Source organism: Wolffia australiana, chromosome 15 (assembly GCF_029677425.1).
Source record: "Wolffia australiana isolate 7733 chromosome 15, ASM2967742v1".
Classification (NCBI taxonomy): domain Eukaryota; kingdom Viridiplantae; phylum Streptophyta; class Magnoliopsida; order Alismatales; family Araceae; genus Wolffia; species Wolffia australiana.
Window position 1 is genome coordinate 12,152,171 of NC_135849.1, and position 27,507 is coordinate 12,179,677.

Here is a 27,507-nt window from a genome sequence, read left to right on the forward strand (position 1 = left end):
GAACTCTCTCAACTCAACATTCATTCATTTAACTACAAAACCACTCATCGTCTTTTTTTTCCTGTGACGTAATACGAGACGATCGATCTCGGCCGTCATCGTATTACATCAGTAATTATATCGAAGAATAAAACTGGTTTAAGATAACGTGATGGTTTGAATAATACCATTCTCCCATTTTAATTTATCACAACAGGTTTGTTGCGCCCAGGCCAACAAATCAGATTTGTTAAATAAATAAAATTATAAATTGTATTCTTGCCCTGATAAAATCCAATCAAGAAATTGCATTATATCCCTTTCTTTTGTAAAAAAAAAAACTATATTTAGTTTTTTATTGTGTCATATATATAGGGTAGCATGAAGGATGTAGGAATCGAGTAGAGTAGGGACCAAAGCTAAAAAGAGACTAGAGACTTAAAGTCATTTTTAAAGTTAACTAAATCTATAAATAGAAATAAAGAGAAGATATTGGAATGATCCTGATGGTATTAATTATCAATGAGGTTATGTATTGATTTCTGAGTAAAGTAGTTCTAATTAGAGTTGAGTAATCAAGCTATTTCATTTATTATATGCATCCACTTGGATGCATATGCCACTTACCCACTTATATACGAATGCGCTAGATTATAAATGGCACATTTTGTGAGACCTGGAAAGTGGTCAAAGATTTAAAAAGGTCTGTTGAGCACTTAATCGCTATGTCATTGTAAATCCCAGCACATGTGCCAAATTGACTTTAATATCATAATTGCTCTAGTGAATAACTAAAAAATAAATAGATAGGTGGTGAGTACAAAAAAGGGAACTAATCATAAAGATCCATCTCACAGAGGTTCACAAAAAGCTTGATTCTGGCAGCTCTCTTTGTAAGTGTTGTTCAGAAAGAGGACTTAATGATTATTAGTTTGCTAGAACCATAAGTAAAAATTTTGTTTGATATGAGTCCCATAAAAACATCTTTTGAGCTATGGGCCAAACCTGTCCATTTATCAAAAACAATAGCCAAGGGCCCTGAAACTACAACTTGGATCTGGAACCTACTTGTTGATGCTCACGATTTTGATAGTCAGACCAATGATTTGGAGGAGATCTCTCAAAAAGTATTTATTCCTCGTTTTGGTCAACTCGCTAGTATCCATCTTAAGATGAGTGGCGTGTACTTCCATGGTGCTTGTTTTTGTAATTATAAAGCATGGGTAAGTGATCCTACTCACATTGCACCTAGTGCATGATGGAAATCTATGTGGTGGGCAAGCCAATCAGAAATTCCACATCTTGTTCCATGTTCATTAATAGCACTATCTATCCTCACTCATGTGATGAGTATGGCCGGTCCCTTAGCCATTGGTGTGGAGACACCAAGGATTGATAATAGGTGCTCTTTAATGGAAAGAGTTCACTGAATTGATTTGTATGAATCCCTGAATGGTATTATACTAAACTGTCAATCAGGTTGATTCGCGTCATGGTTTTGTAAGTGGTCCTTAGACCTGAGACACCAAAGATGTCTTGTGGATGGATGGTTGTACTTTGACTATGGCCAACGAGTCTCTAATTATTGGATTCTTAAGAGTCTTAGTTTGGGTACACCAAGAAGTTCATGAAGACGATTGAGTGGTCAAGACGGGATCATCTACCCTTGGTATAAAAGGTGACAACTCAAGGAAGATGATGCATGGCCAAGGTAGTGAAATATTGGAGAAGAGTTCTCCGATGATTTTCGAATGCATTAGTACTAACTCGAATGACCAATTAGATTTTGACAGTTGATCATGCCCTAAGTCATCCAAGGAGCGTCAAGTGGATGAGGGATTATACATACAGGGTAACCAATGATGAATATGTTCCATGAGTGAGTCGATACACATGTTGGAGACTCAACCTATCGATTGAGTTAAATCGATCTGACATTAATTAATATATATGTTGATATAGTTAATTGATTTGGAAGGCCAATAAAGGTTATTGGGCCGCTAGAGTTAATAACTAGACTGATACATGGGCGTAGGGGGTCACAACCAAATGGTCTTTTGGACGTCAGAAGAAATACTTAAGTTTTTGGAGTTTTATGAAAACTACCCACTTAATATAAATAAGGGAAGGCCTTGAAGAATATTCACCCAGGCTAGAATTGTTTAAGGGTCTTTCCTGTTCTTCTCCCTTCTCCCCACAACCCCTCTCCATCCCCGATGCGATTGGAACGCCGTAACGAGGCGACAAAGATTGAACAGGGCTCGTCAATGAGAAGGAGGAGATTCAATGTGTCGAGGATCGCGTGGATATATCTAGAGGCTGCACAGTTGAGTTGCTTGACTCATCTCACTCAAGGATCGAAGAAATCACGGATGTGACCTGTCCAAAGGCACTTCGTTTAATGATTTTATCAATGTCATTTTGATTCTGTTACGTGTCTTCCGCTGCGTAGAATCATCGTCTTCATCCATGTCAAGGCTCTAGAGCCCAACAGTACCCAGGTGGTTTGGTCAATAGTGGGTCAAGAAATATTAAATGGTGGTGATGTTGGGGGCCATTTTTTAGGAATACAAATAACCTCTTGATTTTTTCAGCTTTGGTGCACATCTGGAAAAACTAGTGAATTACAATTATATTGCCACTAGAATTCGTGCTTTGGTCTTTTCAGCTTTAGGTCTTTTTGCGTGTTGATTCCATTATCACAAAGCTGCACCAAAACTGGCTTGGTTCCAAGCTGTAGAATCTATGTTGAATCAACACTGAGCGGGGATTACTAGGACTTGGTTCTCTCTCTTGGGCGGGACGCCAAATTCATGTATCTTGGATATTAACCAATTTCTTAAGCTGGAGTAGAACCTAAGGAGATACCAATTCCTCATAAATATATCTTGAAACAGGATCTTTTGGATTAGCTTTATCCTAGTTTTGATGGGGGAGCAACTCCATTTTTTCACTTGAATTGGTCAAAATACTCAGATTTTCTGAGTTTTTGTGGAGGATTAGATCTAGTAACTAGAGGTCTATGGCTGAGTGTCACGTGGTCAAATCCCAAGCTATGTCTCTTGCTCGAATCTGATGCGTGCCGGCCTCAATGCTTGGTGTAGAACAATGAGCAGCCTTGATCTCTTGCAACGTTGGGTACCCGATATTTATTTTTCACTATTACCTTATTCAGCATTCGGTAGTCCACACAAAGTTGGAACGACCCATCCTTCTTCTTTTGGAACAGGATTGGGGCGTCGAAGGGAGCCTTGGATGGCTGGATTAGCTTGCTTTCCAATAGTTCTTGGAGCTACTTCTTCAATTCCTCCAGATAAGCGGCCGACATCTTATAGGGTGCCCATGCAGGGGAATGGGTACCAAGGAGTAGTTCAACCTAATGGTCCACATCCCGCCTGGACGGCAGCTTCATAGGGAGTTGCGTGGGCATCACCCCGGCAAACTCCCGTAGTACGTCTGTAATTGGCCCGAGTAGTCCACCCACGGCTGCACCAGGATTGTTGTCGTCATCGTCACCCCAACTAAGTGCTGCCAAACATGCTGGTGCACACTCCTACCTTCCACCCTTTTTTCGGGGTGCTGGCCCTCATATGGTGACGAGGAAGGTCTCTTCCCCTTCCCTCAATCCATTCGTGATTTGCATTGCAGAAAAGAGAGCCGTGTTGTGCGGTTTCTGGACCCCTTGGTACCTCATGAAACATGGGTAAGATCCCTTAGGGAACAGCACACCGTGGTACTGGGGAAACACAACTACGCGTGATCCCATTAGGAGGTCGAGACCAAGGAAGACCGTGAAGTCATCAATGGGGGACACCATGAAGTTGGTCCAGCCCTCCGACAATCCCACCTGCAACACCACTCCCTTGGCCAAGCTGACGATGTCTCCTGCCTCCGAGTTGACAACCTTGATCTTCCCCATACTTGGTAAAATTTTCAGTTCTAGCTTCTTAGCTTCTTTCTCAGTGAGGATGTTGTGTGTCACCCCCGTGTCAACCATGGCCATAAAAGTTTTGCCGTTGATCAGTACCGGGACGTGCAAGAGGTTCAGACCCTCATACAAGACCGAGGTGCCCCCCCATGGTGCTGCCAAGCACTGGAGGGGGTTGGGGGTCACCATACTGCTACCCCTAGGAACATCTGGTTGGGCGGGGGGGACGACCATCGCATTGATGTTGGTGGCTGTCGCCACACCCCTCGGGAAATCCTTCATGAAGTGGGGGCCTCCACATGGGAAGCATGTCAAGTTGGTGTCCCCATCGCCTGGAGTCGTCCTCCACAGTTCGGGCTCTTGCCCTTGTCACAGCCTTTACCATGGCCTGTCTTTAGTTTTTTCTTCAGGCCCTGACTGCTTGAGTTTGCTTGTGCCTTGGTGCGTTTTGGACGCTGCCTGTTCTATTTCCCAGATTTCTCCTCTGGCTTTGTAGGTTTGGTGGGGCAGAGCTCCGTTCCTTACACAACTCAATATGCAGAAGTAAGGTCTCTACAGTGTCTTCTCTCCAGCTTTGTCTGGAGACAGTGGGAGAGTCCCTTGGCAAAGCGGTAGAGCTTGTCCACCTCAAACATGTCAGTAATCCTTCTGATTATGGACACAAATTGGCCACGTATTCTCTCAAAGTACCAGTCATCCTAAGGTTTTCAAGTTCTCCCCTCACTATCAAGTCATCCATGCAGTGTTGTACGATACAAAATTTTGGTTTATTTCCCACACAAGATCTTCATATGTAGGGGGTGGTCAGTTTCCACAGTCTTGCCGTTGACGCCACCATAGCTTTGCCTCGTCCGTGAGGAAGCAACTTGCTTGTAGTACTTTTTTTTCCTCTGAATATCCATTGACTCCAAAGTATCTGTCGCAACTGTAGAGAAAATCTGCCATCGCTTCTTCTCTACGGGCACTGTGAAACTTCGATGTTGGGAGAGTGACTTTCTCACCTCCGTCGCTACTAGGACAGGCTTTGGGAGTTTCCTCCCATCTTTCCATTTGAAGCTTCAGGGACATCACCATCTCTATAAGTTGCCGTACTGTGTTTTCGAGGACCTCATGCCTCTAGCGGGTCACTGCCCTTAGCTCTTCCATGTTTGTTTTCTTTTCATCCTGGTTCTTGTTGACTTGGGTATTCAAACCCAAGAGGTTCCTCTGCAGGAGGCGGGTGTTCAGCCTCTGCTGTTTCTCTTTCTAACGTCGCTCTTTGAGTAACTGTGTGCGAAGTGATTCCATCTCCTCCAATAGGTTCATGAGCATAGGGGGAAGCAATCCAACCTGGCTCTGATACCAATTGTCACGCAATCAAATCTCGAGCTACGTCTCTTGCTCAAATATGATGGGGGCCGGCCTCAGTGCTTGGAGCAGAACTCTAAGCAGCCTTGATCTCTTGTGGCGGAAGTCTTAGCAATTGCTTAAGATTGGATAGAAGGAGGTTCAAGGAGATGGCGAGGACAGAACCCCATCATGGAATAAGGTCATTGCATTGATATCATGGATAGGTTACATCGTAGTTGGGACAATTACATGGGAGAAGACGAGAGGTGATACAGACAAAGGAGGCGAGGCGCATCGCGCTAGGGTAGTGTCACCTTTCCACCTCGAAGCAACCGCTCCGCGCGCGTGCTTGCTATGCTGCTACCCATGTGCCCCCGGGTCGGGCGCCGCATGCCCGTGGGTGTGCTGATCACACACGCCACCTCTGCCTTGAAAATCACACACGCCACCAGCACCCGCGTTGACACCTTCACGCGCAGCCTGCGTGATGCCGCCGCGTTCGATGCCACAAGCTAGGCGTTACGCTCCCAGCACTATCCGTGAGAATGCCACAAGCCCCCATGCTGCCTCGGCACTCTCAGTGTGCCACTTGCCTTAGCCTCCAGGAAAGATGTCTCCCAACCCCGCGCCCCGCACACGCAATGCGCGCGCTGCCTTCACGGCCGCTGCACGGCACCCTACACAACTCCGCGTGCTACAGCCGTGGCACGCAGTCCGGCTTGCGTGTCCCACGCTTGCGCGCAGCACTTCCCCCTCCCGCGTGGCGCTTGGCGCTCGCGCGTAGCATTGGCGCTCGTGTGTGGCTCTTGGCGCTAGTGTGTAGTGCTTGGTGCGCACGTGCTCACACTTGTTGGTCCACGCTCCCAACATGCGCGGACCTCACCTAATCCGTTCCACCTTAGGTGTGAACAAGCATGCGCACCGTCTGTAGTGTATCACCACATACGGGGGTGATGGCCTGAAAGACCACGTTGGCCATCGCTAACCTTAGTATGTGTAGCACTAAATATTACTCAGTCCTTAAATCTCGTGAGTCTCAGGTGGACACGTGAGACTCACAATATGTAATGAATGAGTCCTATTTAGTGCTACTACGCACTAAGGGTGATGACGCCCATCCTGATCTTTCAGGCCATCGCCCCCGTAGTGGTGATTCAATATGGATGGTGCACATGCCCATTCACGCCTAGGGGGGACGGATCCGGTGAAGTTCGTGTGTGTTGGGTGCACGGGATGCAGGTGTGAGCGCACAGGCGCCAATCTCCCGCTATAGCGCCAAGTACCATGTGCGGGCGCCAATGCCTCGCACGAGGGGCACGCACCGCGCATGGGCGTGGGATGCGCAGGCCAGGTGGCGTGTCACGGGCCAATGCGCGAAGTTAAGCCAGGAGCCGCACAGCAGCCACACAGGCAGCATGCGCATTGCGTGTACAAGGGGCGGGTTGGGAGATGTCTTGCTTGGATACTAAGGGTATTGGTGCACAGTGAGCGCCGAGGAGGCATGGGGCCGCATGGCATTCCCACGGGTAGTGTTGGGATGCGACAATCAGCTTGGGGAGCTGAGCACGGCTACATCCGAGCAGACCGAGCGCAAGGTGCCAGCATGAGTGCTGTGGTGCCTAGAGGCGGGACTGGCGCGTGTGAGTGCCAAGCCCCGTGCGCGCGGCGCGCGGCGCCCGGCTTAGGGGCACGCATGTAGCGGCAGTGCCAGCGGGCACGCGCGCGGGGCTACAGGCCTCAAGGCATAGTGGTACCCCTATCCAAGCATGTGGTGCCTCATCTTGTTACTTCGGTATCAACCATGGTCTTCCCCCATGTAATGATCTTGACTATGATGTAACCTTTTATGATATCAATGCAATGACCCTATTCCTCGATGGGGCTACATCCCCTCCCTTTCCTCTAATCCCTTCTATGCATTCTTAAGCTATTCCAAAAGACTTCCAATGCAAGAAATCAAGGCTCCTCAATGTTCTGCTCCAAGCACTGAGGGTGACACGCGCCAAATTTGAGTGATTGACATAGCTCAGGATTTGACTGTGTGACACTGAGGGATAGTGCAATCCATTTAGCCATTATTATTCTTTTCCTGATAGCTGATCATATGAATAGTGATAATCTCAATTTTAGGGGTTTTAATTCATCATTGGTAATTGAGATTATTCAATAAAAATATATTTAACCATACTTAAGAATATTTAGTTAGTGATGAGTATGTATCGTCTCCACAAGGAACGATGATTAAGGATTTGATTTTCTCACTATAGTGATTATCGGTACGAGAAGAAATAAATATGAGAATAGGATATGCTAGATAGTGATATCAAGGAAATAATAGTAGAATTACCCAAAATGTTATAATAATAAAGTAGAGGGTGTGACGGATAAGACAGTAATCGAATGCATGCACAATATGATGGTAAAGATAGAGACGGGGTAATGAGGACGTAAGTAAGTGAAGTGATAAATAAAAAGATGACAAATCTTAATTAAGCTAAGAATGGTGTTGGGAAAAGAGCAACGTAAGGCGAAGACACTTACCTTAGATCCTTACATTCGGCCAGGATCATGGTGATTTGTGAGTACCAGTAAACTCCCCCTCTTCTCCAATGCTTCTTCCCACACACCCAGGACACCAAGAACACACTTGATGGATTTCAAAACTCACTATCTTTCAATCAGTCCACAAAAGTAGGAAGCAAGTTCAAGATAATTTTCACAATGATCCATGCCTATATTTATAGATCAGAGGACTATGGAAAGAGGAAGGGAAGACGAAGGAATGCTAAAAATTTCAGCTCCATTGGAGTTATAGATCAAAAGTTATGGTCATTTGAAGTTGAGCTAATCATAGCCCTTGACTTTTTCTCTCTCCTTGTCATCCCCTTCCTAGTTTTCCATTTTTGGTTAAATTGTTGTGTCATTTCAAGTTTTCCTTGTCTCCTCACCTTACATGCTTGACTTCTCGTCGTCTGCGCCACGTGTACCTAAAAAAAGGACAAAAAAGAAAAGGTGCAAACTAATAATAAAAATGAGAAAGATGGTTCTTTCTCGAGGCTGACGTGGCGGTATGTTAGTGCACGCCATGTTGCCTTTATTCTCTTTTTTCTTTTAATTCAAACGAGTAGCCATGAGCGCGCCACATCACCCCTACACCAAAAAAACAAAGAAGAACATGTTATCCTTTAGTGCAATCATCCCTTCGCGAATATCAAAGCGATGATTGCCTGATTAATGATTGGCTGGAGCCAATCATCAGCAGCCTAATGATTCATCGCCATTCGACGAATCGAACGTAAACATGTGGCGACGCAAATCAAAGGGCTTAAAATACTTTTAAAACTCATATTAAATAAAATAAATGCCAAAAAAAATACATATAAATATATATTTCGACTTATAAAAATCATATCTTTCCAAATTTAATGTCAAACAATTCCAAAAAAAGCATATTCTTTTTTCTAAAATTATATTTTTTAGAATCTATTGTCAGAAAATTCTCCAAAAATTCATAAAAATGCAAAAAATTCATAACATTTTCCTAATAATAGATGTAATCCTTTGAAGTTTAATAACATGTAAATATAAGTAATTTAATGCAAATAAACATGTAAATATGTTCATATAAGGTACTAAAAATGCATATTATCATATAGGACCAACTAGGGTATTGGTCATGGCTTGAAAGACATTTTAGAGGCTCATTAAGGTTCATTAACCAGTCAGGCCCATAAAGGTCTTTATGAAATCCAAACAACACCATGGCATGCTCAATTAGCTATTAAACTGGCTATGTTAGCTAATGTAATACGATCGGCCGGGATCGATCGGCTCGTATTACGCCACAAGAATTCGATGAATAATTTCGTGAATGATATGAATATATGACGATGAAGAAAACGTCAAATGAGCAAGACTCGGTCGTTTACAAGCAGGGAAGAAGACCTCGCCGATCAAGGGGAAGATATTGACCCTAGATCAAATTCCCAATGACCCTCTTGACCAAATAGACGACTACGAGGTAAGGGGCGTGTGACGGCCCTAAGATGATCGGCGTTCAAATCAACAAATATCCTCTCAACCACAAAAATAAGATCCTATCTCTCGACGAATGTGGCTAACCCTATCCGTAGATTATATTGAAAGAGGGCAGCGGACGAGATAGGGGAAGACAACACTGAAGGCGGTAATAATACTGGGAATGACGGAGGGGAGACAAGAAGGTACCTTGTATGTCGATAGTCCACAGCGTGGGAAATGGTATCTCGATGTAGTCAAAGGCGATGGGAGATTCTGCGTGGGTGAGGCACAACAAGGGCGGAGGATGGGGTTCTTGGCTTGTAATCACCCCAAGAATGCCTCTAGATGGTGACTCGTGTCGATTCTTGAATTTCTTGCGCAGTAGTTGATCAAGAATGCCAAGAAGGTGACGATTTCTTGAAGCCTTGATCATTCTTGAGCGGTAGTAGATGAAGAATGCCAAGAAGGTGGTGGTTTCTTGAAACCTTGGGGTTCTTGAGCTGTAGTTGATCAAGAATGCCAAGAGGGTGGCGATTTCTTGAAATCTTGGTGGTTCTTGGTGGATGGCGATGGCGGCGGCAGACGATGGCGGTGGCTGGGACGATAGCCTCCAAGAAGAGGGTTCTTGAAAATAACCACCCAAGAAGTCTGTGATAGAGGGGTGTTTCTTGATCTTCATGGATGGATCTTGGAGGAGGTCGATTGTGGCGGCGGACGACGGCGGCGGCGGGGATGATAACCTCCAAGAAGAGGTTTCTTGGACGTTTCTTGGGGACTAACAACCCAAGATTCCCAAGGAGAGGGCGTTCTTGGAGGAGGTTGGTGAAATCTTGGGGAGGAACAATGGCGACACGTACCTAGAGTGATCTTGACGGTGACGGTTGACGATGCTTCTCCCTTGGTGATGCTTTCTTGAACCCTTAAGACCTTTGGAGTGATCTCGACGGAGGGCTTCTTGGCTTCAAGAAGGGAGGAATTCTTGAATCTTTTAGCTTCTTCGGAGTGATCTCGACGAAGACGTTGAACGCGTTCCCACGGAGTGGTCTCGACGTGGGGGACACGGGCTCTACTCCACGGAGTGGTCTCGACGTGGGCGGGAATAGCCAATTCCCTTTACTCTACTCACTACGATAGGTGGAGACAAGAGTTGTAAAAATTCTTTCAACAAATGACTCAAATGTTCCTAGGGCATGCTATCCCCTTATATAGTGAGGATAGGTGCCAAGTGAACGTGGGGAGAGGACGAACCATCGCGAGACGTGGTTCAGCCTCTCCTTAAAATTTGAAAATAAAACTGAAATTTCAAAAGTAAAAGATAAAAGGTGAGGCCCAACATTGGCCCAGTCCATGAAATCCAAAGACACAAGCAAAACATAAACAAGCACAAGGGAAGATAGAGATGCTTACGCGGGGTACTTGAACCCCGGGTGGCGAGCGTCGACGCGAGCTGCTCGACGTGGCTGATGTCGTCCCGTCGTGCCATCTCCAGGATGGTCCTCCATCATTAGCTCTTTGAGCATTATTGTAGCTCAGCAAATGTACGCCATGCCCCCTTATCCATAATAAGCTACTCACTATGGTACACAGCTTTCATTGTTCACACATCATACGTGGATTGGTGGATTTCTCATAGTTGGAGCTGCTGCACATGTATCCATTTTTATGGTAAGGGACTACGATACAACGATCTATTAGATTGTGTCTTGAGACACCATGATGCAATCATATCACAGCTGCACTTTGTATGTATATTTCTAGTTTTTCAAAGATTCAGCTTGTATATTCATTAACATACCATGAGTGCTTTAGGGCATCCTCATGATATGTTTTTAGACACTGTTATATAATTACAACTCATCTTCGCACAATGGATACAAAATACCGATACTTTAGCACTTGGTAAAACCGCTACTGGTGCAACAGCAAGTACGAGTTTAACTTGCGGGGCGGTGACTTAGTAGTAGTAGGAAGAAAATTAGCTTTGTTATCTATCGATTAGGTTCCGCATACTTTTTGGTTCATTATATTCATGCATTTACTATCCATGTGATGCAAATGACACTACTAAAAGGTGTTCTATTTGCTTGTAGCTCCCGTTTAATACCTGATAAAGCAAATATTTATTTTAATTTCCCTTATGATGGTCCTAGAAGAGAGGTACATGTCAAGTATTTGCATTGGATCATATTTTCTTAGGTCTATTTTGTATGTACAATTCGATTTCGATAGTCATTTTACATTTCACTTAGAAAATGCAATCGGATGTTTAGGGCATTGTAAGTGATCGAGGGGTTGTAACTCATATCACAGGAGGAAACTTTGCACAGAGTTCCACTACTATTAATGGTTGGCTTAGAGACTTTTATGGGCACAGACAACTCAGGTAATTCAGTCTTAGGGTTCATCATTATCTGCATATGGTCTTTTCTTCTTACGTGCTCATTTTGTATGGGCTTTCAGCTTAGTTTTTCTATTCAATGGACATGGTTATTGGCAAGAACTTATTGAATATATTGTTGGGCACATAACAAATTAAAATTTGCTCCTGCTAATCAGCCTAGAGCCTTGAGTACTATACAAGGATGTATTATAGGAGTAACCCTCTACCTTTTATATGGAACTGCCACATGGGAGTTCTTCTTAGAATGAATTCTTTCAGTAGGATAATAGACAGACCTATGTTACCAATCCAGTCTTCATTCTCCTTTATTTTTTAAGCTATACAAAAGAGAGTCCAGTACCTCTTCTCTTGGTCATTCATATTTGAACAGGCCAAACTGGGCCGTACGGATATCTTTGCTTCGGAACATAACAGTTAGAATTAGGCTCAGTCAATTGGAATGTGTATTATCCTTATGGGAGATCTTATAATTGAGAAAATCCATCAACTTGAGATGAAGAGAAAGGTCTATATATTTTCTTTAATGATTCAGTTAAACCAATGATTCATTATTGAAGCAGATAGCAGTACAACGTCATCAGACATGTGTATTTATAACATAACCTGGTTTACTTATTGGAAACTTTTTATGTAGTGATAATTACGAAGTCAATCATTCTTGCATATCCATTTTATATCATCCATACATAGGGTTTTAATCTAAGATTTAAATTCTTACATTGTTCAGTAGTAGCATATTTTTCAATGGAGCTAAGGTGCGTAGTGTTAATGATCTATCAGAAATAAAAAACAAAATTTCCATCCCCTCAATCTCTTTTTCATGGCCACATACCTTTACAGCTAAGGAATGGAAAAGATTTTTTCTGTTACATGATTTTTTTTATCAGTTAAAATGTTTTTAAACAATGTCTTTGTCATTTGATCCAATAGCCTTTCGTTAAATAGATTATTGATAAATAAATACTGAAAACTCTCAGATAGAATATTGGAACAAAAAGACTTATTAGACAATGAACTATTGGTCTAAACCAGTGATATATCAACCATTCGAAGTGTTTTATCCTCTCCTATAGTCATGTGTCGTGCCTTCAAAACCTAAGATAGATGTAGTTTAGGAGGAATTTTATTTTCAAGTACTAAGGCCCTTTGATATCTCTTCATTTGCAAAGAATTCTCTACATGAAAACATAGAAACTTTGGGCTGATCTTTGTATAGGAAAAATAATAATTGCATAAGCAAAAGTTTTGATGAAGGTGCCAGTTAATGAGAGGGAGTGGTATCCAACATTCTGAAAGAAATCAAGATAACACAAGTCACTTATCCAATGTTTTTAAAGAAGGTAACGTTCTGTTTACATAAAAAAGTCAAAGAACTAAATCAGGTTATGAAGGTTATCCAAAGGTTCAGCATTCATGAGTTTATGATGGACCAGATCTCGAAAGGTTATGAAATAAATACATATGAGAAAGGTTCTGCAAGATGTCACAAAGTTATTGCACAATCCACCCACTAGGCTAATGAATGCTGCATAAATAAGAGAGTGGGGGGCTGTATCCTGCCTCAGAAGGAGATGCACACCCATGATAGAATTCATTTACTTTGTAATGTAGGTTCAATAGACAACTCATTTACTTTGTAACCTTCTATTTGTTTGTACCATTCTGTCATCGATCACAGATGGGTCGGTTGGCGAGTCACCCAAACGAGAAATGTTCCACATATCTTTTTTATATGATCAGCGGTCTCATTGTTGCTACGCCCAAAAAAGTAACGTGCAGAAGAGGAATCAACAAACAATCAAATTTCAGACGAGGGATAACGAAGAAATGAAGAAGCTAATCAATGAAGGTTACAAAGTAAATGACCCCAAGAAGTAGAATACAGAGGGAAACCCTGCTATGAGTAAGCGGAGAGGAAAGATCTTCAGAAATTCCTATCTCATTCCATACAAGTGGCTTGACCAGTAACCAATGGCAAAAACTAAAAAATCCATGGTTTCCCATGTCATTTTGACCAAAAATTGGAAAAAAGATGTGGTTTTTTGCACAGCTTGCTCATAGAGTGGGTCCTTCTTGTGTCTTGTATTTAACCAAAAAAGCATTGGACAAGTCGGATTTCCTAATTTCTTGGGACTCCATTGACCAACTTCTACTTTAATAGATCATATGGATCTAGAAAACCTTCTTGTTTTGAGGAATTTCCAACATCTCTTTTCCATTTCCATTTACCCAGTTCATATCTTTGTTTCCTGTGTTCCCAGAAATAGTTTTATCTCTTCAATCTCAAGATACTAAAAGAGATTTTGGTTCTGAAAGGTTTCAAAGTCAAGTTAAGTCAAATAAGTCGGGAAGAAAGAGTAAGCGGTCAGGTCACACAAAACGTCGGCTGGTTCCACCACCAATATAAAGTGGACATCTATTTATAGACATCAATAAGAAAGAGCTAGGTGCACTTCTTTTCTTTGTAACCCTTCTGCTCCCACTCAAAAACTCCCGCCTTGCCTAGTTCCTTTCTATGTAAAGTAAAGTAATGAAGAAACTCGTAACATGCTGATGTGAAGACCTCCAAACTGAGGGTTCGGTTTGAAGAGAGGAACGTGTCATATTAGCAGTGAACTAGGTGTCCTCTAATCATAAACACCACTTCTGATAAATCAGAACCTCTTTTAGTTTAGTAGAGTCAGCTATTTATTTTTCATTCTGAACCTTCTTATTCATTTACACCCCCAAAAAAAGAAATTGACTTTCTTTCAGTAATTATTTCATAACGTTCTGCAAGAACTTCATAACCTATGGTGCTCCTAAAGTTGTGAGTCATTTGAGTTTGGGTTTGGATGAATCTGTAAAGTAAAGGTTAGAGGATGGAACCATGCTCTCGTTCTCACTCAGAACCTTGACATGTTCCATCGTCGTTGTAATTTTTTCTTAAAGGAAAAGTTACGACAGTAACTTTTCTCATTTATGCCCGCAAACTCCAGTTTTTTGGAGTAGCTTTCCCTCCCTATAAAACAATCCCATTACTATCAAATAATATTAAATCCTAGAAAACAAAAAGTAAGTAGAGGATAGATAGATGTGACTCCCCTCAATCCCCCTTGGGGGGAATCCTATATTTTGAAAGAGGGAAAGTCAACCTGAATAAAACCCTAAAAAGAAAACTTACTAGCTGATCTAACTCCCAAACATAGCTCTCACATCTACTTTATGCATTCAGGAAATCTTGTTTACCTACTCGACTCTAAGACATTTATTCCAAGTCCTGAAAAGTGCCAAAAAGCATGCAACAGATTTATAGAATGAAAACTCCAAGTGCCCTTGGCCAGGCAGCCTCAAGGATTGCTTTGCTTGTTGTGCCCTCGTCCATGTGGCCTAGAGGATCATTTTTCTTGTTGGAACTCCAAAACTTATATATTTAGTGATTTATGAAAAAGAGGAACTCTCAATACCCTCGGCACAGAGGGCTCGGGGATCTCCTTGCTTGTTCCTATTATTGAGTGAACTCCAACAAGCAACAAGTTCATGTCACTATTCCAAATCAACAAGTGGAAATTAAAATCACATAGATAATCATAAAAACCATTAACCAACTTCATGTACCCAACAGGTAGTCTTGCCATCATGACAAATGCCCCGCGTAAGAAAGTAAAGCAGGTATTCTATTACATTGGCATGAGGTCTCAGTGCTCAAACAATAAGGCTATGACTAGCAAAGAAGCCTTGATGTGCGGTTTATTATTTGTATGTAGGATATGGAATGGGTGTTGCGTATGCGAACCCAAAATAGCATAAAGCTATGGCAGCATTTGTTCTAGATTTTGTTGGCAAGCAATCGACGGTGGCCCCATACATGCATTTCTAGTGCCTTATATGTGGTAGTAAGCACCAAACCCGTAATGTTGGGTCGTACTACTTGATCTAGTTTGTTATGGGGATTCTATCTATCGTTATAGGGTTCCTATTCAAAATCTCCACAGATCCTCTTTGAGAAGCTGTAGGACAAAGACCACCAATAGATGGCAGGGTAGGATGGGTGGTACCACTCAACTTGCAGCCAGTCTTCCTCACTGCATGTGATCTGGGCTTGGAGCACGTGAAACTCATCAATATCTTGCAAGGATGTTGCCAGCACAACATGTTACACAAAAAAGCCACTTTTTTTGGAAGTCACATAACTGCTTGAATAGAAGAGCCACTTGATCTGAAGTGTTTTCACACAAGATAGGCATGTTGCTCCCCATCTGGCCAGGAAAATCTAACTTATCTTCCAGTCAACAGTCCACCCAATAAGGTGCATAAAACATAGTGGAATCATGCAATGCAGGCAGCTGGTGTTCTTCCTGTACACAAGGAAAGAAAGAAAAGCAACAAGGCACAACTTTAGAGCAAAGTCAAAGAATAAAAAGAAGACTGAATACAAAAAAATTGACTATTTGCAGCATGGGAGCTGATTACCCAAGAAATCCTTAAGAAAAAAACCAAAGATAACTAGGTAATGAAAACTATTGGAGGTTGTTTTGGTGAGATCCAATGGTAAATTGCTGCCCAACAAAAACTGCCTCAAAGTTTAAGGACGTTTAGTATTGTTCCCTACCAAGAACCAGCACCCTTTGCGTCAAGTGACGACTGCCCTTGTCCCTTTCCTTTTTCCATTCAGTCTAGCCTACTTCTCTGCTACAAATAGATTCAGGTGTGATGTTAATAAACTCACTCTTCCCTTATGTAGACATAACCTCCAGGAGCACATGGTACATATGGAATAAGGCATTTTTATGAATGATCAGTGTGGCAGACTTCGATGAATGCATTTTTTATTGTTTATGGAAGCTATTGCTGTCTAGGAGAATACTCTAAATCTTGGAGGGAACAGGAAACTCCACGGGTGGATGGTGTATGTCCCAACAAATACTAGCTGAGACTGATTCGGTCACGATATGGAAGGTGATGATTTTGAAAGATCCGATGGGTTTCTGCTCTAGTGGAATGGCAGGATGCAAGTCGCTCTTTGTGGATTAACTAGCCAGAGGAAGCTTTGTATTATTGTACAAATAAAACTGCAGTCACCCGAGTAGCCGGATGGGGATGTAGGTGACTAGAAGTTAAATCAGTGCGATCCGGCTGCCCTTTTCCTTCACCCTTTTTTATCTTTCATCTGTCTTCATCAGAGGTTTTCACTTGTCTTTTTTTATTGACTTCTTTTTTCTTACTTTTCTATGTTTCTTCTTTGCATCTAAAGTCCACTCGTAAATGTTTACCTACCTTTTCTTCTTCACTCTGCTCCCACTCATAAACTTTATGATGTAATACGTTGATCGTGCGGGGATCAGACGGCTCGTATTACGTCATAGGATATGGATGAACAGATTCGTATTATCAATGAAATGAATGCTAATCAAGAAAACCACGTACTGAGCAATTGAGACGTCACCGAAGAGGGATAATGATCAACGTCGTCCCCAAGAGGCGATATTGATCCAATTAGACTCCTGATGACCCTTGGGACCAACTACGACATCTAAGGAGTGAGGGGCATTTGACGGCACGAAGGAGTTCAACGCCTAAGTCGACGACTAGGTCCTTTACCGCAAGAGAATCCTATCACTCGATGAAGTGGCTATCCTATAGCTGATCATCACGATAACTCGGCAGAGGAAGAGATAGGGGTGGACGGCACTGAAGACAAGTAATAATACTGGAATTAATGGAGGGGAGATGAGTAGGCACCTGAATGTCGATAGTCCACGGCGAAAGGAGTGGTATGGATGACCCGGACGAAGGCAGTTCCATCGGCGATCGATGGTGGAGCGGGCACATGCGGCAGTGACTATGCGGGGATGAGGGCTGTGGCCAGACCAGAACGCGGGCGGCGACGAGAGCACCGAAGGCGAGCGCGTGCGGGCAGGGCCTGCGCGCTGTCGACGTGTAGGTCGAGCCGGTAGGCAGGGGGCGCACGTGAGAGCGTGCTGGGGTGTCCGTGCGCGATTGACGACGGGGGCAGGACCGTGCGCGGCCGGATCTGTGCGCACCCAAAGATGGGAGGGTGACCACGAGCGCTGTCCGCACACTCAATCGGCGGCGGCGCGTGGGACCGGCGAGGACCCAAAACAGCGCGAGCCCAAGGACCGAGCGCGCGTGGCGAGGCTCCGCGCACGCGCAATCAGCGTCGGGGCAGGCGAATGGCGCATCCTGTCGACGTCCCGGTGAGAGATACCAGATTGGGAGCGCGGGCGGGCAGGGCGCGTGGGAGAGAGATCCGTGAGTGGCCAGTGGAGATGGACGGCGGAGGTGGCCCGGTGGAGAGCGCCGACGGACGGGCGTGCAAGGCGAGCAAGGAGGTGGTGGCGTGAAGGCGGCGGTGTGCGTTGCGAGAGTCTCCAAGAGGAGACCTTCTTGAAAAATCAACAACACCAAGAACCTCAAGAATTGGTGTTTTCTCGATCTAGAGCGGGTTCCTGTTGTCGGCTGGTGATGTCTTGGGAGGGAGATGTCGTGACGCATACTCGGAGTGATCTCGACGAGGACGGTCGACGATGTCCTCCCAATGGAGTGCTTCTTGAATCTTTTGGCGTCTTCGGAGTGATCTCAACGAAGACTGTTGAACACGTTCCCATGGAGTGATCTCGACATGGGGACGCGGGCTCTACTCCACGGAGTGGTCTCGATGTGGGCGAGGGCAGCCAATCCTCTCTACACTCTAACTCTCTAACTAAGATAGGTGGAGACAATCTTGGAAAATTCTTCAACAAATGCCTCAACCTTCACTTGTGCATGCTATCCCCTTATATAATGAGGATAGGTTCCAAGTGAGATCATGGAGAGGACGAACCGTCGTGAGACATGGTTCGGCCTCTCTTTAATGGTTACAATCAAAGGAAACATAATGCGGACGAGGCCCAAAATACCGGCCCAGTCCGTAAAATCCAAGAACGAAAACAAAACAAATACAAAACAAATACAAAACAAATAAAAGAAAAGATAAGATGCTTACGCGGAGTACTTAAACCCCGGGTGGTGAGCATCGACGCGAGCAGCTCGGCGTGGCTGGAGTCATCTCGTCTTGGCGTCCGCTGGATGGTCCCCCATCACTTTATGCTTTGGAACCTTTTTATGATGATTAAAGTGCTTTCCCTGGACTGACAACTCAGTTGTGCAATACGACTAACTATTATAGGAGATTGTCATCTCCTTGGGATGGGACTACTAGTAGCTTCATTCAGTCGTTGAATATCATGCAAGGTAGGTTGTGGTTGTATTGTCTACAAGTGTAACTATGGTGCTGAAGTTGTGTTTGTTGACCATGCCCTTGTTGTGCAATGATAACATGCATTTCTAGTGCCATATATTATTATATTTACATCTTTTTTGCATTAAATGACTGATATTTTCATGTTATTGAGCTTAAAATGATTAAATATATTTTTAGAACAAATTTCTAAATTTTCTGTATTTTTTAGGATTCTTCTAACAATATATTGTAAAAGAATGTAACTTTTGAGACAGAGTACAATTTTCATGGAATTGTTTGATATTAAATTTGGAAAGATATGATTCTTCTGAGTCAAAATATATATTTATACATATTTTTGGGATTTTATTTTATTTGATATGAAACTTTAAGTATTTTGGTTTTTTATGGCATAGGGTGACTTGGCGCGCTGATGCACCACCACGTCAGCATCGAGAAAGAGATTTTTTCTTTGTTTTTTGTCCTTTTATCATGTACATGTGGCATGGAATGCAAAAAGCAATGGAATACGAAAAGCCACGGAATACAAAAAGCCACGGAATATGAAAAGCCACAGAATACGAACAACCACGGAATACGAGAAGCCACATAATACCAAGTGCTTTGACTTCTTAACAGGCACGAAACCGATGACATTAATGAGGAGAGATAAGAAATTAAAGGCTAGGATTGCTTCAACTTCCAACGGCCATAAGTTTTGATCTTCCCCTCCTCTTTCTATACATACCCTTTGATCTATAAATAGAGGCCTGGATCATTGTAAAAATCATCTTGAACTTGCTTCCTACTTTTGTGGGCTGATTGAAAGATGAGTTTTGAGATCCATCAATTATTTTCTTGGTGTCCTAAGTGTATGGGAAGAAGCATTGGAGAAGAGGCGGAGCTTACTGGCACTTGTAAATCGCCGTGATCCTGGCGGAACGTAAGGAAGTAAGGTAAGTGTCTTCACCTTACATTGTCTCTTTCCCATCACTATAATTAACACAATTAGGGTTTATCATCAACTTACACTCTCATTTCACTCTTGTTCCTCGTCTCTTCATCCTTGCCATCGTACCACTCCATATCCAACCACTATCCTCGTTCATACCGTCGTTCATCGTCATATCCATCACAATCACTTAATCTTTTCTTTAAGTTAAATTAGCTTATAATTACGTATCTTTTATCGATATCACTAGCTCACGTCCTCAAATCTTGCTTTAGTTGATCCTCTCGTCCATCATCACTAGTATAAGAAAGTAATTCCTTAATCATCGTTCCTTGTGAAGACGATCCGTACTCATCACTAACTAAGTATTTTTAAGTACGGTTAAATATATTTTTATTCAATAATCTCAATCACCAACGACAAATTTTAACCCTAAAAGTGAGATTATCATGCAAGCGCGTCACTTCTACTCTTGGAGTCACCCCCATTCCTTGTGGCCACCCGTAAATTTGTGCCTTACGCTCGCTCGTAAACTCGTGCCTATTCCACCTTTCAGGTAAAAAAATCTCCTCCTACATAGTCTCTTAAGGTAAGACAATTGGTTGATTGACAACAGGTACGCTACCATGAACCAATTTACTCGTCTTTTCTGTCAGGTCAAGAGACTGTTTTTGAATCCATGGATTCCCAATCTATAGTTGCTACGCATCCATAGTTGATCTCAATCGCCTTGTATTTGGCCCCTTTTTCCTCACTAACTAGATGCATTTCTGACTATTGTGATTTTTCTGAATTCTTTGATGACAGCTGGAGGTTCTGCAATGTTCTTGAAGAACCTTTGGAAGGTTGGATGGGATAACCTTCACTCTGCTCCTAAGTCAGGTTTTCGGATAATGTTTTCATTCTTCTTCTGATTTTCTTCATTTTTTGTTCATCTACTTCGTAACATGAACTCAAAGCCTTTTGTGTTCATAAGCATTAGCTTCAAGGCATGACATTCGGAGAGATTTATGAGCAGAAGCAACTTTAAGCGTGACTTTAGGAGCAAAAGAAAATAACAGAATCCTCAATCATATTCATGAATGCTGCAAACTAAATTTGTCAAAGTTTTTCTAAATTTGAGTCAAGTACAAAATATTATGCCAATGAAACCAGCACAATCATAGATAGACAAAGAGACCATTCGAGGTGATGCTAATCAGAGAGTCAATATTCATGTTGGGTCAATCAATAGATATCTACTTCCAAAAAATTATTTGTTGCGACATTGCTTCAAACAAAATATTATCCTTCTCCCAAGTTGTTTTGTTTTTCACTCTTAAAATTGCCCCTATCTAGCACTATTGAACTTTTAGATCTCTGCAATTGATCTTTAACCAGAAATATGCACGTCAACCAATCAAAGAAGGGCAGTATGAAATGCTAATTATCAACTTTGCATTCTACCCATAGAAAAGCTAAACACCATGTGATATAGATGTCCCTGCATTTACATTCAATATGTATTCTTCGAGAACATTTGGTGATGAAATAAATAATAAATGCTGTTAATTGTTTATGGAAACCCAGCAAGAAAACTCTACCAACCTAAAAAGAAGAAATCCAAGTCTAAAGGATGAAATAAAAATAAAAGAAAAATAAGAATAAACAAGCTAATTATAAGTCTAGAACATAATCCATAGGTTCTGAAAGAAGTCACAACGGGGTCAAGAGGGGGTTCCAAAATCACGTGACTTCGTAACCTTTAAGAACGTAAGCAAAGGAGTGCTTTATTGTATCATATTGAAGGTGATTGCTAGTTCTTTCTTTCATATGGTCAATGTCATTCTGTCTAGTAATTCTTTATCGACTACTTCAGTAACTCTCCACCTCCCTCAAATCTAACCCTACCTCACTCCCTAGGCCTTCCATCCAGTTTGCCTCCATTCTCATGCTTGATTAATAGAATAGTTCAATGACTGAGCTCCTGTTTTGCTTGTTTTCTCCACCGGCGCTCATTGGATGGATGCATCACTCATCCCACTACTAAGGTTCAGAGTCTTATATGTGTTATAATCAGTACGGGAATAAATCACATGTTTTGGTTGAGAATGGCTTTGGAATTCATTGATAGGGGATTTCTTAGTTTTTTGCCTATCGAGTTGCTCTCCCTCATTCTACTTGTCCAACCTTCTTCATGAACTTGTAAAATTGAAGCTACAGATATAGCCAACTCTATTATCAAAGAAATAAGGAAATGGGTGACGATATGGTACCAGATATCTGGAGGTGTGGAAAGAGTAGCTGTGAGAAGCAGAAAAACCATAAAAATGACAATTTTTCGTGAAGGTTTCCACAAAAAGATCCCTTGGTTCTGGCAAATGGATGACAATTACAAGTACCTACGCACATATCAATGGAATGAACAAAATATGAACAATAAACATAATATGGTCATAGATCTTAGGTTGTAAATTGATCATGAGTGACTTTTTTGATGTTGCCCCCACAAAGTTTGGAAAGTGCTAAACATTGGGAACTACCTAAGGAGGAGTTAGGAACAGGAACAAAGAGATGCGAGAACTACATAAATGGAGGAATCAATTTTATTTTGTTCTTTATTCCTCATAGCAATTGGGGATCAAAAAGCACCAAATTTAATGACTGATTATGGGAAAGACAAAGTAAGAACATGATATAGAAGATGTTGCAACATATGTCGGGGAGGCCTCTGGTAATGTGTATGAACAAAATACGAGTCTAAAGGCAGGGTAAGAAACGGTTTAGCTAATGGGGAAATTGACCCTTACGGAAACTAGTAACAAGTAAATCATATCAAACCAAGATCGATCAATATTCGAACAAAAGGGTTTTGAATTTCTCCTAGAATAGTTTTTTATGTGAAATTAAATCATATGATAATTAAAATGTTATAAAGGAAGTGGATTCGAAAATTCAATCATATGATAATTAAAATGTTATAAAGGAAGTGGATTCGGGAATGTGGCATGTCAGTCAAAGCTTATGAAGTAATATAACTTCTGTATGAGAACGACAAGTTTAGTCCTACACTTTCTGACATCACAACGAACAATAAGTAGTAGTGAACTACGCTTCCTTCACTAAGACAAAATAGTGAACTAAAGGTGTGATTTCGAGTCGGGGGCTTTAAGGCGCGACGTTAGGTGCGAGCTTAAGGACGAGAGCAATGAAGATGAAGATGAAGATAAAGATGAAGATTCGTCAACAACGAATCAACCTTTTGCAAGGCGCTTAGGAGCATAAGGGACACAACGTGAATGCAAAAAACATTCTGCAAGGTTATGCTATTTTGAACATAAGAATAAAATTCACAGCGAATGAAGAATAATACCGAATGTTCAACATCTAAAAGAATGGAAATGAGAGGGGCGGGCACTCATTTGCTTGTGACTGAAGGAAGTAGGGCTCCTATTGAACCAAACTGGCCGTCCCATCAAGTGAACAGTGCAAGCCTAGTGATTGATAGTTTATATTATTGGCATAGCGGATGGTCCATTAGTAGATCTTAAATTATTGTCGTGATCGTAAAGAGCAAACCACCTTTGGTTTTAGTCATGTTTTAGTCAGTCCTAAAAGGCCATTCCACTTTAAGAATGTAAATCAGCATAATAAGAATGAAGTTCCTTCTTCAACTTGATACGCATATGATGGGAAGGTGATAAACCTATTATATGTCATGTATTTATACATATTTTAAGGGCATTTTGGGATAAATTTGTGTATTTAACTCTATTTCATGAAATATTGCATGTCATGCACTAAATAGAACAAATTATGAAAATGATGCATTTTAATATCAATTTTATGCACATTATACAACTTAAATATTTTTTAGTTGAAATATACATTTAATACATATTAAATTGTCTTGTGTTCTATTTAGTATGTTTTCTATGAAATCGCAGGAGAAAAATATGTATTTTATTTGCAGAAAAGATAGAGAAGTATTATATATAAAAATTAAAAAAATTGCTTTTTATGGGCTATGGGGTATCTCAAGCACAGGGCCTCAAGCTAGCAGCCAGGCCAGCGAGCGCACGACGCTCAAGCCGGCCCAGCTGCCGGCGAGGCCCATGCACAAGGAAACAAGGAAGCCCAACACCGCGCAAACAACAGCCCTTAAAAGTCGAGCACACAACATAGCCCATGCACAAGGAAACAAGGAAGCCCAACACCGCGCAAATAACAGGCCCATAAAAGTCGAGCACACGGAGAGTCCGCGCAGGCCCACAGTTGGTCGCAAGGAGAGAGGTAAGTAGTTTATTTGAATTCGATAGATAGAATGCATCGACATTTATATACAGTGCTATATTTTTAAAATTTTCAATATGGGATTGCAAAACCCCATGCCTCTTAAGGTCAATTGCATTGGGCCGGGCTTTTAAATAAAAAACCGGATCGCGGCCTGACGGGCCGAGATCATGTAGAAAACAAGAGAAAATCCATATCGGGCTTCGAGCTGATCAGACCCGAAGCCGGTATTATTTCAGGCTTCTTTTAAAGAGGCAGATATGATCTCGGTCGTCCAATCTTTCTAACAGATTGGACGATAGAGATCGATCTCGCCAAATTTAAAGACTTTCTTTCCTTGGTGTAGGCTGATTCGGCCACGGGGCCCAACGGCGAACGAATCAGAAGAGGTACTTCTAACGGGGCAGCTGATAAGGCAAGCTGACGAGGCATTGACGTGGCGAGGACCTGGGTGCACCGTAAGAGCGGGTTCACAGCTGCGATTTAATCGCAGCCGTTGAACCTTTTTAAAGGGACGATCGGAAGGCCAGGGGCATTCCCGTCCAATCTGGCCCCTGGCCGTCTACTCCGCCGGCCGGAGCGGTTCTCGGCCAGCGAGGGGGGGCCGCTGGGCAATCCAACGGCCCGGGAAGACTCCCCGAGCAGCCCCTATCCATCAGACGGCCAAGGGAAGCCCCCAAGCCGATAAGAGGGGCTGAGGAGCCCCAATTCGATCATCTTTTTACCTTAAGCCCTTTGCGGCGGCGGAGATCCCTTCCGCGTTTGGAAGCAGGGTGCGGCGTCCTGACAGCGCAGGCGGCTGTGGCCAGCAAGGAGGAGCCGAGGAAGCTTTGAAGAAGCTTGGATTCGCACCTGGACGGAGAAGACCGAGAGAGACCTTAAACCGAAGCTCGACGGCGGCGATCGGCGCCACCCATCTCGTCTTCAAATCAGGGCGATTCAGGTCAATTTGAGTGTTCCCTCGGCTAATTCACATGTTTTCATATCAAACTGGACAATTAAATCCTCACTCAACAGAATCCATGATCGTAATTTAGTTAAATTCTGACTCGCAGGCTCGTTCTGGCATTTCATCGAAGACCTAATGTGTTCGATGAACGATACTCGATTTTCCTAATTTACGCCATTAAACCTTATAAAAAATATATATATATATATCGCTTTCTCTTGAGCATTCTGTCGAACACCTCACGGGAGTTCTACACAATCTGCTCTCTTATCTCATCTTTACTACTATTGGTATTCTATCGGACATTCTGCCGAACACCTCTCGGGTGTTCGACAGAAACACCCCTCTAAAATCGATATCCCTTATAAAACATATATAAAACTTACTAATACGTAACTACTAAGCATATTCCTCTAGCGTCGACCCCTATCGTGCATTTAGTCGAACATCTTTGGGGTGTTCGACTAAATCGACTTACTAATATTGGAATCGATGATATAAACTATATATATAAGAGTATAAATCATATAAATAAACATATAAACTAAGTTTAAATAGTATTCTACCCCTTCACCCCTTCCGAATATCCATCTATACTTACCTAAATTCTTAGTTGTCAAATTATAGTTAGATACCTATCTATATAATTCTTCTGACTTCTATCTTCTTATTACTAAGTAATCTTATTAAGTACTCTATATTTCTTTACTAATTACATTACCTCTATTCTTAAATATAATACTTAAAACCTTAATTCTATCCTACTCTTAGTAGCTATAAAATATAGATCCCTATATCTAATATTCCCATTTAGTAGCCATAAGTACATAGCCATATATCTAATACTTTCCCTTTATACCTATCTTATTAAAATATTATCTTCTCTAAGTATACTTCTTCTTCCTCTTATTCTTCTTACTACCCTATTAAACTATATACTTATTAATTACTTAACACTTCTTATTATCTTTAGTATTATTATTACAATTTAATAAAGATAACTCAACTATCAAATTTAAACCTAAAGGCCAGTCCCTGTGGAGACGACCTTGCTCACGCTATACATGAGTAAGTTTCTATATTTTTATAAATTTATTTGATTGAAGGCAAATTAATAACAACGGCATTTAAAATTAATTACACAATTTGCCTCCGTCAGAAGGGCAGGGCTGACTCACTGGCTGGCTTGGTCTTTCTCCCTTCCTGCAAGCTTGGAAGATTTATAACCTCAAGAACCTTTCCCACCGTGGGTCAATTTTAAAAAGAGTCTATTTCTTCCCTAGAGGTAACCACGAATGAATCTTTTCTAGGTGAGATTAAAAGAAGATGCTTTCTTGGCCGTGTGGAACATGGATAAGTATTATGTCATTTCTACAAGTGATCCGACTGGAAGAAATGCTATATGAGGACTTCGAGATCAAATATAGAATGTTTCTTCCCATTCCTCATGAGCCACTTATTTCTCCGAAACAAAATATCAAAGTTATTTTCCTCTTTTTTTGCATTAAGTCGACGACCTTAAACCATTGGGATACTTTTAATAAACTTGAATACATACAGAAGACACTAGTATGTCTTCCAAACTTTTTGGGTCGTTCCTCCGTATCTTCCTTTTCCCTTCAAGGTATCATGCGCATTACAATGAAGTCTCTCTTGATATTTTAGCAGCCTACAATGACACAACATAAGTTGGACCTGAATATTATCATCCCACAAATTTGCAGTACCTTACTGCATCACATGCCTTAAGGTCATTTCTTTTCTGTGTGGTGTCCATGCTACTATGAGTTGATTCATCTTCTCTAGATATGGCAATCAAATCCATCCCGTAGAAGACATACAGTGCTCTGTCCTTTCAATTTTAATTTATATGAAATGACTGTAGAAGCATGATAGACAATAAATTAGGGTAAATAAAAAATTACATATGATCCACAGAAACAATGGCATCAGTTGAGAAGAATGTACCTCCCCTATTTTGTTGAATTCAGCAAATATTCGACCTGATCGTTTACATACTAAACCTGTTTCTCCAACGAGCAATGAAAACAATGAATTATTTTTAGAAATAGGATTTATCCTCAAATAAATTAAAAAACACACATCAAAATATATAAAGAACTCTTATAGAAAAAGATGACAAATGTGGCTCATCATAATTATTCTCATGTTGAAAATTTGGTTGAACTAATTTAGGGCCTTGCATATGTTTTATTTTTTTATTAATCTTTTATAATAGGGTGATATTTAGAACATCAAATTTTCATCTATTGTTGATCGAAACGAACTAACTATTTAAGCTCAATGTCATGAAGTGACTTCCTCTATGGAGCTAGAATTTGTGAAGTTTGAGCAGGTTGAAGGTGTCGAACAATCTTATATACTGAAAAAAAGAAAAAATATAAGAGTTCACAAATTTTGCGGCTCAAAAGGAAAAATATTTAATAGAAAAGTG

The 27,507-nt window shown here is 41.7% G+C and overlaps 1 pseudogene; it reads right to left on the reverse strand.

Moving 5' to 3' along the window:
* Window positions 1-21,902: 21,902 nt before the first annotated feature.
* LOC144712668 (putative tatC-like protein ymf16 pseudogene) lies at window positions 21,903-22,715 on the reverse strand (annotated as a pseudogene).
* Between the last annotated feature and the right edge of the window lie 4,792 nt (window positions 22,716-27,507).